The sequence below is a fragment of the Camelus dromedarius genome, chromosome 2 (genome assembly GCF_036321535.1).
Source record: "Camelus dromedarius isolate mCamDro1 chromosome 2, mCamDro1.pat, whole genome shotgun sequence".
Classification (NCBI taxonomy): domain Eukaryota; kingdom Metazoa; phylum Chordata; class Mammalia; order Artiodactyla; family Camelidae; genus Camelus; species Camelus dromedarius.
This window is the reverse complement of record NC_087437.1, coordinates 109,085,117-109,098,081: the sequence shown is the minus strand read 5'-3', so window position 1 is coordinate 109,098,081 and position 12,965 is coordinate 109,085,117.

The following is a 12,965-nucleotide window of genomic DNA, read 5'->3' as shown; positions in this document are numbered from 1 at the left end:
ATGTTTTAAAATGAACATAAAAAGTGAGCTTAGTTAATATAGTAAATAATAAAACTATATATTATTTAAATCTCCATTATTGCCAGGGAGTAGAGAGAAAGAAAAAGGAAAAGAAGAAGAAACAAAAACAACATTTACCCAAACTCTAACAAACAGTAATATTTCTTCAGATAAAAAAAAAATTAAGTGTATTGGCTAATAAGCAGATTTTTAAATCTAAGTAGGAAAGAAATATAATTTTTTAAAGTATGATTTTACCCAACTGAGAAAAACAAGAATTGTTTTCCCAGGGAAATAGAGAGCATTGTCTTTCAAGTCACAGGTTAAAAGGTTTAATATCTTCTTGTTGCCATCTGGACACCAGCATCAGCCCCAGAAAGGGATTAGAATAAACTACTATTTGGTCTCAAATGCAGAGGGCTAACATGAACTGAACTGGTGGAAGAAGATATAGAAGGAAACTAGCTAGAAAAGTGAGGCAAAGGAGAAAGAAACAGTACAAAGATTAAACAGAACGAGGATTAAGACCCACAGTCAGGGAGAGCCCAAAGAGGAGGGTGTCACATGCCTTCTGGTTCCAAGGGTGGAGGAAAAACCACAGGGGTGATCTCTGGTGAGCAAGACTCAGCATAACAGAGTCCAGGACCCTGGAACATCAGATGGCTGCTTCTAAAGAAACCCATCCACAATCGCAGGAGGAACACCAAGAACGGGACCCCCGGGAATGACATTTGCAGCAGGGAAGGCAATGCCAGCTCCTGTCTAGGAAAAAACACAACAGCATTTGAAACCCAAGCACCTAAGGGAACCAGGTGGAAAGAACTGAGGTGGACACACTGGTCTCCCTGGGAAGGCCATTCCGAAGGTCAAGGCTGTCAGTTATGAAGCAGACAAAAATCATTTCCAAATTTTATTATTTCCGGGAAAAGTTCTACTGACATAATCCCCCCATGGCCTCTTCTTAGACCCATTATGAGTTGAGAACCACCTGCAGAAAATTGAGTACTTAGTAGAAACAGCTGGGATGGGGCTAGAACAAAGCAAAGGCTGAAATTGGGGGGTCCCTTAGGATCCTACTGCTAAAGAATTTAAAGGTCATGTTGCTATGATAACTGTGGGCATATGTTGATGCCACTTTTGATATTTGCAGAACGAAATCAGGTTAAGTGCTAGAGGTCTCCTCCTTTCCCTTTTTTTTTAAGCATTTATGACCCCTTGCCATGAATGAACATGGACATGGATGTATTAGTCAAGGTTCTCCAGAGAAAGAGAAACAACTATTAGAATCTGTGTGTGTGCGTACACACACATATACGTATATACACACGCATTGGGGCCTTCCAGAGATGGGGTGGGACGTGGTTTGTGAGTGGGGGAGAGGGTGCTTCTGCACTGGCTGGAGAGACAACCAATAGGAGCCCACGACTACCAGATGGCAGGAAAGGATCAGAGCCTTTTCCCCCTTTCATTCATTTCCTTCTGCGAAGTGGGGAGCCCAGATAATTACAGGGAGGAGAAATCAAAATAATTTGAGAAATACTGCATCCCATCCTCAAAATACCCATTCTCATCTATGCAGTTATTTATGGTTTTCAAAACACTTTCTCCATCAGCTCTCGACCTGCATGCGAGCAGGTCTAGGAGGGGAACATCCCCCCTCCCCTGCCCCCCATTAGAGACCTGAAGCAATTCAGGCTTCTTCCCTCACTGCTCAGGATGCACCCCTTTCATCCTTACATGTATACATGGAGGCTGGGAAACCCCCAGCCTCCATGTATACAGTGGGAGGGAGAGTCTAGGAGATTCCATGAGAGGGAGCTGGGAGCAGAGGAGACAGCACAGGAAGAGGGAAGAAAAGATTCAAGGCAAGAAAAGGCAGGCTGCAGAGTTACAGATCAAAGGGACCTCTACCCACAGCAGGAAGTGGATTCGTTTCCCTGAAAACTATGTGGCTTAAACAACAGAAACTTATTGTCTCACAGTTCTGGAGGCTAGAAGTCCAAGACCGAGGTGACAGCAGGATCCGTTCCTTCTGAGGGCTGTGAGGGAGAATGTGTTCTAGGCCTCTCCACCGGCTTCTGGTGGTTGTTGGCAACCTTTGGTGCTCCTGGCGATCACCCTGACTCGGTCTTCATCATCACGTGATGCCCTCCCCTTGTGTGAGTCTGTCTCCGAATTCCCTTATTTCATAAGGACCCCAGTCGTTTCAGATTAAGGTGCATCTTAATGGCCTTATTTTAACTTGATCACCTCTGTGAAATCCTCATCTCCAAATAAGGTCACATCCTGAGGTCCTGGAGGTTAGATCTTCAACAGCTGAATTTTAAGGTGACATATTTCAGCCCACAACGGATACTAAGTCTTTAGAGCTGAGCTGGACATTACGGGGCCCATGGGCCACACACGCATATTGAGCACTTGAAACGTGGCTCATCTGAACGGAGATGAGCTGTGAGTGTAAAATAGACACCAGAGTTCAAACACATAGAGTGAAAAAAGAATGCCCAATACCTCCACAACCTTTCTATTGATTACCTGCTGCATATTTTTGATATATTGGGTTAAATAAAATATAATTCAGAATTAGAATTAATTTCATCTCTTCCTTTTTACATTTCTCAACGTGGCTTCTAGAAAATTTTAAATTGCACATGTACTCGTATTTGCGGCGTGCTTTATATTTCTCTTGTGTGGCACTGTTCTAGAACCAGAAATTCACCAGGTCCCTGACACCTGGTCACTTTTTGAGAAGAGTTTCTGAACTTCCCACATAGTTCTCTGACAATGATGGCAAAATTAAGCACTTGATTCACTTAAAATGTGACATACAGTAGACGGTAATGAAACTGAATCTGTGCAATATACTCTAAACGTGAAGTAAGTTTCCTTCCAGCCTAAATGGCAGCAGGTATATTTGATCAGTAAGGACCGTGCTTTATTTTTATGACTAAGGACTCAGTTTGGAACAGGCCACCCAATACCATCTTGTAATGGTGGCACCTGTTTGAGATAATCACTTTTTCATTTACCTTGTCTGATAAAAATGAGGCTATGTCGCAAGGGTGCCTTTTATTAATGATTGCATCAGAATGGTTCCCATCCTTATTAAAGATGGTTTCCCAAGTGAGATTTTGCATATGCTTCATGCGGATAAATCATGGGTTCCTACCCGTGTAGATGGATTTGGCTTTATGAAATGCGCCAGGTTATAAATACTCTGACCTTGTTTGTAAAGGAAGCCAGTGAGTTCACTTAATGAAGACATTAATTTGTCATTCAGCTCAGACTGATGACTCATTAGCTGCTCTCTCCTAACCAGAAATCTCTGACTTACAAAAACTCGGCCGGTTTATCTGATCGTAGGCAGTGATGTGCTGCCACCTATGGCTGGAAAGGAAAAAAGATACCATGCAGTGAGTGCTGACAAACTGCTGAAAATAGAGCGAGACAAAGAAGGCTAGAGCAAAATGCATTTGAAAGTGTAGTAGTGTGGCCCTTTCCCCATGTTAAAATCACTGTAAGACATTGACTTATTTACAAGCAAAAATAAATCCTGGGTAAAGCAAGCCATATACTGTCACAGCTGCAAGGCCTTCACCCAATTATCCTTCACCCAATGTCTCTGGGAGCACATGGAGCAAAGGCCACGTGAGGACACAGTTAGAGGCTGGCTGCCTAGAAGCCAACGAGAGAAGCCTCCCCAGAAACCAGCCCTGCTGGCACTCTGGTCTTCCAGCTTCAGAATTCTGAGAAAATACATCTCTGTTGTGAAAGCCATCCCGTCTGGGGTCTTTTGTTACAGGAGCCACACTGACTAATAGACTCTTCCCTCCCACTTAGGAATAGGGTACTGCGCTCCATTTTCTTAAATTTCCCTTTATATCTCTCAAAAAATAGTTTTTCCATTTATTTTTAGATAAGTTTCAGCCATTTCTCACCAGAATTCATTTTTAGAAATGGCTTTTTTGTTTTTACCATTATGTGTGAGAAACCTCTTTTTTCAGGATATTTTTCAGGATATTTTCTAGCCAATTATTGCTGATAAAGAGAACATCTTCTCATCTTATGTATCTTATATATAGCCACTTTATTGAACTATTATATGTAATAAATTCCTGTAAAAGCTAACAAAGAATTGGAGAATAAATAATTTAACAGAAATTACGTTAAAAACAAATTTCTCTATAACGTTCTATGTAGTCAGAAGTGGGCCTCAGATTTTCTCTGTCATCCAAGCAAAGCAAGATCAAAGGAGGAAACATAACCAGTTCTAAGATAGTATAACCAGTAATAAACTCCTCCTACTTCTAAAGTCTCCCCTCCTACTGAAAAGCAATTTCTCTAATAGAACCTCAATAAAAGGATGCAGCTTCCTTATAAGATAAAACACTGTTTTTTTCAAGAGGCCATGCCTTAACCCCTTCAAACCAAAAGACTACAGTATTTCTTCTTGAAATTTCTAGTTATCTTGACATTTCAGGCAAAAAGCGAGATTCAGAATCTTAATTCAAAACACAGTCATGGTATACATATACGCCACCCAATTGTTCTGTAATAACAGGTTTTTCTGTAACTTGGGCTCACAAATATTTAACAAACTCAGCTTCTACATAAAGAAGCATCTAGAAATTTCAGCTCATTACTGTACCAGACCAACGAGTTCACATATCCGCTGCTTTCTCCTGTGATGATGCAGTTGGTAGTCATCCCATCAACTCCCCAAAACCACACCCACACTCCCTCCTTCCCCTGAAATGGAAAGCCCAGTCTTACAAAAACCACGGTGGTTTCCTGGAATCTTTCAGCTGTCTTCCTCCCTCAGATGGCATGAGTCCATGAAGATGGGGAAGCACACTGGAGCAGCACTCTTCCTAGAGAGGCTTGTCTGGGTTTGCAGCAGTGATGGTGCCTAAAAGTGGATGTAAATCCCTCTCCTGAAAGAATGCAGGAGTTAGTGGGTAAGAATACATGGCAATATGGAAGTCAGCGAAGAAACACACATAATTTTTTTTCTCCTTATTTTAGTTTCAATAACTCACCTTGTATATTCAATAAACTTACTCATCTGCAGCTAAATCCCTCCCCAAAAAACCAAATTAATTTGGATTTTATAATCCCCTATTAAAGACATACTGATGTTTTTCTTGGTTGTCTATACTTGTAAGAGTAAATATATCTTATAATATTTTAAGTAATTAATACTAGAACCACCATTATTTTAAAACCCCATTGAAATAAGTGAGAAACAGATGAGGGAAATTAAGAGGTACAAACTTCCAGTTACAAAGTAAATGAGCCACAACTATGAAATGTATGGTGTGGGGAATGTAATAATAATAATGTGGTATCTTTGTATGTTGACAGGTGGTAACTAGCCTTACGATAGTGATCGTTCTGTGTACTGCAAAAGCAAACAAACTCATAGACCCGTGGTCACCCAAGGCAGGGATTAAGAGGAAGCGGGATTGGATGAAGGTGGTCAAAAGGTACCAACTTTTAGTTATAAGATAAATAAGTACTCGGGATCTAATGTACAATATGATAAATATAATTAACATGGCTGTACGTTATATATGAAGTTAAGAGAGTAAACCCTAAGAGTTCTCGTCACAAGGGAAATTTTTTTTCTATTTCTTTAATTTTGTCTCTTTACGACATGATGGATGCTCACTGGACTTACTATGGTAATCATTCCATGGTGTATGTGGGTCAAGTCATTATGCTGTGCACCCTATTCTCATACTGTGCTGTATGTCAATTATATCTCAATAAAATTGGAAGAAAAAAAGAAAGAAAGAAAAAAGGAAAAACCCTATTGAATAGATAAACAAATGTATTGTGTATATATATACAATGGAATATTATTGTCTTAAAAAGGAATGAAGTTCTGAGACATGCTACTACATGGATAAAATTTGGGAGCAGTATGCTAAGTGAAATAAGCCAGATACAAAAGGACGATTATATGATCCCATTTACGTGGTATCTAGAGTAGTCAGATTCATAGAGACAGAGAGTCAAATGGTGGTTACCAGGACCAAGGAGGAGAGGAGAATGGGGATCAAATACTGTTTAGTGAGTGGAGAGTTTCAGTTTGGATGATGAAAAAAATCTGGAAATGGATAGTGGTAATGGTTACACACCATTGTAAATGTACTTAATGCCACTGAATTGTACACCTGAAAATGGTTAAAATGCTAAATGTTATGTATATTTTACCACAATAAAAAAAAGTTAGAAAAAGCAAACCCATTGTGATATGCAAGGAGCCCCCTGTGCTAAGCTCTTTGGCATCCAGCGCAACACCACCATCAGGTACAGTTCTAGCCATATTGTCTCTGACTAGACCATAAGATCTTGAGTAGTTTTGTGAATAAATCTGTAGATGTCGTCAAAACACCACTAGGAAGTTTGTACCAATTTACTTCTCAACTGATAGTGTCATTTCTTCACTTACTTGTTGACATTAAGTTTTGATTGACAATCTTTAAAATCTTTGCCTGTAAAACTATGGTTGTATTTCAGCTTCCCTTGTCGTTCGTTGAGTTTGAAGATCTTTTCACATGTTTGTTGGCCACGGCAGAACAAGCATTCTCTACCCACGCTGTTTTTCCACCTGTTACTTACCAAGTCACCTGTCCCGCTAGACTTGGTCCTGACCAAGCTCACCCTGAGCACCTCATCACCAGTGGAGATGTTCGATCTTTATCTTATGGAAGGAGTTTGTCTCCTTCCTAACACTGCTCTTCCATGTTATTCTTGCTTTCTGGTTTTCCTTCTCCTCTGGTGCTCCATCTTTTCTCCCTTGTAGATTCTTTTTTCCTAAACATCATTATTCCTTTGGGGTCTGTTCTGGACCATCTTCTCTGCTCAGTGTACACACTCCACTCAAGGCTTCGAAAGTGGATTATATGTTAATGGCACAAATGTAAAGCTTCGGTGCAAATCTTCCTCCTGAGCACAAGTCTGATATATCAACCACCAGTTAGACGTCTCCACAGAGAAGCACACATGGTGCCTCATGGGCTGTCCATTCATTACTGAATTCAGCATCTGTTCCTCAAATCTGCCTTGATCTTGTGTTCACCACCTCACTGACTCACACCACCAACTAGTCTGTTATTCAAGAAACAAATCTGGGAAGGGTCCATGATTCCTCTGTCTTTTTTACCAATCTTCCCCAATTCAAATCCATCCCCTCTTTCCTACCTGTCTCAAGAATCTGGCCACAGTTTTGCTTTCCCACTTAGCACTTCCTTCGTCCAGCCCACCCCGATCCCTTGTCTGACTGCGGCCATGGTCTCTTACTAATCTCTCCAATTCCATTCTTTCACTCCACAATCTACTCTCCTCACTACAGCCAAAGCTAACATCCTAAAACACAAGACTGTTCATATCACATCTTTCCAAAGTTTCCCACTGTCTTTAAGATAAATTCCAAACTCTATAATATACCTAAGAAGGGCCGGACTCTTCTCACATGACTGGCTTATCACATGCCATATCTCCAACCTGGAGTCATCATCACCCTGACCACACACACAGACACACACACACAGCATTCAATAATGCTAAACACATTTCAGCGCTACACATAAATCAGACCCATGCTTATCCCACAGCTTTTTCACATGCAATCACCTAGGCTCAGAACACTCCTCCCCAACCCTTTCTACCCAGCGTCTTGCTCATCTTTCAGACCTCCACTGGTTGGCTACTTGCAATCCCTCCTCAGCTTCTGTACCTGAAGTTGCCTCACTGCATGGCAGCAGCCCTCTTGTATAGGATCCCTTTGGAAATGAACCCAGACAAACAGCCCTCCCTTGGATTCCCCATCTAGTGGCTGGAATCCTGCAGCTCTGACCCACATCAGAGCAAATCCCACTTCTTCCCAAATGCAGCTCTCTATTCTGCTGCCCCAGGTGTTCCAACCATCTTTCACCCCAGGGTTGTTTTTGCTTTTTATTTTCATGAGTCAGGTACCAGTCCTTTGCATCCCCCAATCTCCAGGTGACTGACATCAAGGCTTACCTAGTGGGTCCCTCATAGCCTCTCTCACTAAGCTTGAGATGGTTAGGTTCCCAACACAATGATAACCTTTTTTAAAGAAATTCTCTATCTTCTCAAAAAAACTCCTCTTCAACTTCTCAATTACCTTTGTAGGAAGTGGGTGGCCAGCTAAGGATTCCTAAACCAGTTCTTGGCAAGTTCCTTTCAAATGCTGCATAGGAGATGGAGGAAAAATTTGGCAAGGTGAAGAAACTAAGAGGCCCTCTCACTGAAAGATAATAACAGGAGAGGGGAGCAACGTGAAATGCAATCAGCATGCTAGAAAGGGTGGAAGACTGTGGCAAAGAGTTTATTTATTTTTTTTTAAAAAGGAAACCACTCAAGTGTTTTGAGCAGAGGAGAAACATGACCTGCTCACGTGTCATAAAAGCCACTCTCCTTTGTGTAGCATGGAATGTAAAGGGACAAGAGGGAAACCAGCAGACCAGTTAGACGGCATCTCAGTGGCTCAGTGCAGAGATGGGAATGGCTCAGACGAGATTGTTGACTCCAGGTGAGAAGACCACTCAATCAGATGAAAGCTGTATTTTGGGGTAGAACCAACAGGCATTGCTGGTGGACTGGATGGGAGAGATGAAGGAAAGGGAGAAATGAGGGATGGGTCTAAGGACTGTGCCTCGAGCAATGGGATAATTCACTGAGATGGAAATTACTGGAAGGGGAGCAGAATTCCGGTCAGAAAAGAGTATTCAAAAGTCTGTCTCAGTTATATTAAGTTTGAGATGATTGTTAGACCTCCAGATGGAGAGATCAAGAGGGCAGCTGAGGTCTAGGGTCCAGATGTCCTAGCCTTCCAGTCATCTATTGCTATGTAACCACCCCCAAAACTTCGTGGCATAACTGTAATTCTTCTTTATGTTCATGGAATCTGTGAGTCAGAGACAAGCTGGTTTGTCTCTGTCCATGTCATCTGAGACCTCAGCTGGGGAGACTCAAGCAGCTGGGCGTGGCTTGAATAACTGGGGGCTAGGATCATCTGGAGGCTTCTTTACTCACATATCTGGCTCGGAGCCTGGGATGACTTGAGGGCTGGGCTCAGCTGGTATGGTCAGTGGGAGGGCCTACTCATGGCCTTTCTCACAGCCTGAGGGCCTCAGAGTAGTCGGGCTTGTTCATGGTGACTCAGGGTTCCAAAACAAGTGTTCTAGTCGGAAGAAAAAAAAATGTGGCAGCTGCCTCTTGGCCTTTTGAGAGCCAGGCTCAGCAGTCCCATGGAATGAGCTCCATAAAGTTATATTCCACTGGGATGCTGTCACAAGCCTGCTGAGATCCAGGGAGAGGGGCAAAGAATGGACCCCACTTTCCAAAGAAGGAGTGTCAAAGAACCTGGGGCCACCCCTAGGCTACCCCCGGAGTCCCTGCCCGATGGTGGAGACCTAGCAGAGCGTGGAAGAACAGATCACTGTAGAGTGAATCTGAGAAACCAGTTTCATGAGAGAGATGGAGAGAAAAGTCAGACCACAAGACTGTAACTGGGGAATAGAGAAGAAAATGTGCACATTTTACTAGCAAATGCCTCAGTGCGACTGGAGTGTGAAATAAAAACTAAACTTTTTAGTTATATACCTACCTAGTGTATTAAATGGGTCAAATTCAGAAGAGACAGTCCAGTAATGGTTTGGTTTGTCTTCCACCCCTTCTGATATTCTGTCAGTGTCTCTCCCTTACCCACCTGGTGGTAAATTGGGCAAATTTCAAAACGTGACCATTGTTTTTGACAAAAAGAATAGTTTTATTTTCAGGTGTTCAAAAACCCAGGACAGAATCTGTTTGAAATATATAATATATTTTGAAAATCACATAGTGACTGGATAAAGAAGATGTGACACTATATATATATATAAGAATATTACTTAGCCATAAAAATGAATGAAATAATGCCATATGCAGCAACATGGATGGACCTAGAGATTACCATGTTGAGTGAAGTAAGTCAGATAGAGAAAGACAAATATAATATGATATCACTTGTATGTGGAATCTAAAAAAAAAAAAAGAATACAAATTCTATTTACAAACCAAAAACAGACTCATAGACATAGAAAACAAACTATGGTTACCAAAAGGGAAAACTAGGGAGGGATAAATTGGGGGTTGGGGATTAACAGACACACACTACTATATATAAAACAGACAAACCACAAGGACCTGCCATATAGCACAGGGAACTATATTCAATTTCTTGTAATAACATATAATGGAAAAGAATCTGAAAAGAAAAAATATGTATGTATATGTATAACTGAACCACTTTGCTGTACACTTGAAACTAACATTGAAAATCAACTACACTTCAATAAAAAATATATATATTTTTTTAATTACATAGTTTTGTACAAAAAATCCAGCAGTCTGGCTTCTTTTGAAAACTCCGAGGTCTGGTAACCCCAGACCTGCATTGCAACAAATGACAAGAGTCGGCAGCACCTGCCCCTTTTGGACCGGGTGCGGGCCTCCGGCCCACAGGCCTGTCCTTCCTGTTTTGTGAGTTACGTTAACTTCACCTGCTTGGTCTCAGGACTCTGGGACCAGCCACAGGGCATGGGCATGTGGCCTCTGCTTTCACTCCCTGGCTCTGCTCCCTCCTCATTGGCCCCCGTTTTTAGTTCTCTCTTGGCCATTGATCCCTCTTGTCGAGGCAGGCAACAAGACATCAGCTGTCCCTCGAAAGGCGTACCTGCAGGACCCTCAGAGACCTTCCACAGGGACGTCAGACGTGGGTGAGGCAACTTCCAGCTGACATCTGACAACTCCTGCTCCACCTGCACCGTTGTCTTCGCTGGACATACATAGACTTTGTCCCTTGTTATACAGGCAGGCCCTTAGACGGCTTTAGCCTACCTACCCACTATGGTAGACACTCAGCAGAGATGCAAGCCCCTCTGTGGTGGCCACAGGCAGCAGGACGGGCGGTTCTGCTGTCTCTCCTCGGCCATTGTCATGGACAGTTCAGCCAGCCTCCCCATCCTTGGACCTCCCCACGGAGGAGCAGGTACCCCTCCCTTCACACAGACCCCCTCCCAAATTCATAAGAACACACATCAGGCTCACTCATGAACCCTTTCCTACCTTCCTCTGAGATCAGCCAAGCGGAACAGACAAGTGTCTGCGGCTCAGGCGCCTCCAGCCAGGAGTGAGATGTCAGCCTCCCCTTCTACCAGACAGCCCCATCTCCATGCAAGGGTCTCCTGGCTGCCCCCTTGACTTGATGTGTAGGATCAGAAGCTCCCCCTCCACTCTCCACTACACTGTCTCATGAATTCACTTGAAAGAACCCAGTCTCTCATTGAATCCTGAGGCTTCTCTTATCTAGACTGGAGACCAGGAGCTGTCTGGCCAAAGGACGAATTTGGCCATTAGTAAGCCCTGCACAGATGTGTCTATGCTGACCTCTCTCTCTAATATGTGGGAGCACTTGTCTCCCACTGTCCTCAGCTAGGACGCTTGAGCTGAAATTCTAAGGCAGCAAAGTCCCAGTACACTCCCGCTATATATAAAACTATATTTCCTTGATTTATCCATGTTAGTCTGTTTCACACTATGCCACAGAATTTTCTACAATGAGAGAAATGTTCCATGTCTGCTTTGTGCAAAATGGCAGTCTTCATACACATGTGGCTATTGAGAATTTGAAATGTGGCTAGTGAGACTGAGAAACTGAATTTTTTACTATTACTTAATTTTAATTAATGTAACTTAAAAATAGCCTTTGGGGGCTAGTAGGTACTGTATTGGATGGTACTATTCTATGGAATAAGAAGACAAACCTATTGTATGGCATGATAATATCTTGTAATAACCCATAATGGAAAAGAATCTGAAAAAAACTACATGTATATGTATGACTGAATCACTTTGCTGTACACTTGAAATTAACACAACATTGTAAATCAACTATAATTCAAAGAAAAGCTGTTTGTTTAAAAAAAAAAAGAACACTGTAACTTATCACATGTTAGGTATGTGCTAACTGACCTTCTGATGGCAATTTTTCCATACCTTGGTTCCTCTGATCCTTACTACAGCCTTACAAGTTTGGTATCTTCTCCATTTTCACTGCATAATTTAAGCCAAAATAACTTTCAATGTGTAACCAATTTACTCACTTAACCTTCAGTTCTTTATTCAAATGTCACTTCTCAGGTGACTCTCCATTGCCACCCTGTGCAAAACTGCCACCCCACTCACCCTCCTGTGCTTAGTTTTTCATGTTTCTTTTCATCATCTAATAGACTCTATGCTTTATAATCAGCTTATGGTCCATTTATCCTGACTAGAACATAAATTTAGGAAGACAGAGATTTTTGTCTCTTTCTCTTTCTCTGTAGGATCCATGGAGCCCAGAACAGTGTTCAGCGGTTCCTTCTGGGGCTTACTAGATTTCTGTTGAATGAATGAATGAATGAATGAGCTGCCTTCTAGATGGGACAGATCCTGCTTCACAAAATGCCCTCTGTTCTGCTGAGCTCTTGTGTGGTTTTATCAGTGCCGATGGTCCAAAGCCACCCTCAGGGTCTGAGAGTGGGGAGAGCTGAACGGCTCCACAGATTCCCGAGTGCGCTCTGGAATGGGGACTCCCAGGAAATCGGGGGGAGAAGGGAAGAGAGAGCTGCCAGCGAGCTGGCATGAGGCTGAGACCCAACACGAGGTGGGGCAGCCTGTGAAAAATTCCCCAGTGGAGGGCAAGTCCTCCAGACAGAGCTCTAACAGGATTCACCTTGAAGCTACCTGTATTGCTGGGAAATAAATACATCATTTCCCAAATTTTCAAAGCCTATTCTACTCATAAAAGCCTAGAGCCAGAGGTATCTTTTTTACTGAAGGATAGTTGATGAATGATATTACATGTTACAGGTGTACAATATAGTGATTCACAGATTTTAAAGGTTATACTC